This window comes from Dendrobium catenatum, unplaced genomic scaffold (assembly GCF_001605985.2).
Source record: "Dendrobium catenatum unplaced genomic scaffold, ASM160598v2 original_scaffold_171723, whole genome shotgun sequence".
Taxonomy (NCBI): domain Eukaryota; kingdom Viridiplantae; phylum Streptophyta; class Magnoliopsida; order Asparagales; family Orchidaceae; genus Dendrobium; species Dendrobium catenatum.
The window spans coordinates 97,342-98,046 of NW_021490145.1; positions in this window are offsets into that span (position 1 = coordinate 97,342).

The following is a 705-nucleotide window of genomic DNA, read 5'->3' on the forward strand; positions in this document are numbered from 1 at the left end:
AGAGAGAGAGAGAAAGAGAGAGGCAATAGAGAGCGAACAAGAGAGGGCAATAGAGAGAGGGAGAGAGAGAGAGATAGAGAGAGCAAGAGATGGCAATAGAGAGAGAGGCAATAGACAGAGAGAGAGAGTGGCAATAAAGTGAGAGGAGAGAGAGAGTGGCAATAGAGAGAGAGAGAGCGAGAGGAGAGGGAGAGAGAGACAATAGAGAGAGATAGAGAGAGAGTGGAGAGAGAGAGAAAGAGAGAAAGTGGGAGAGAGAGAGCAAGAGAGAGGTAATAGAGAGAGAGAGAGGCAATATAGGGAGAGAGAGATAAAGAGATATATATATATATATATATATAGTGAGTGAGAGAGAGAGAGGAGAGGGAGAGAGAGAGAGAGAGAGAGAGAGAGAGAGAGAGAAAGAGAGAGAGAGAGAACAAGGGAGAGGCAATAGAGAGAGAGAGAGCAAGAGAGAGGAAATTATGAGGGAGGGAGAGAGAGAGAGGGAGAAAGAGCAAGAGAGGACAATAGAGAGAGAGAGAGAAAGAGAGAGCAAGAGAGGGCAATAGAGTGAGAGAGAGAGAGAGCAAGAGAGGAAATTATGAGAGGGAGGGAGGGAGAGAGAGAGAGAGAGAGAGAGAGAGAGAGGGAGAGAGAGGAAGAGAGGGCAATAGAGTGAGAGAGAGAGAGCTGAACTTCTGCATTTGCATTCATAAAATAACA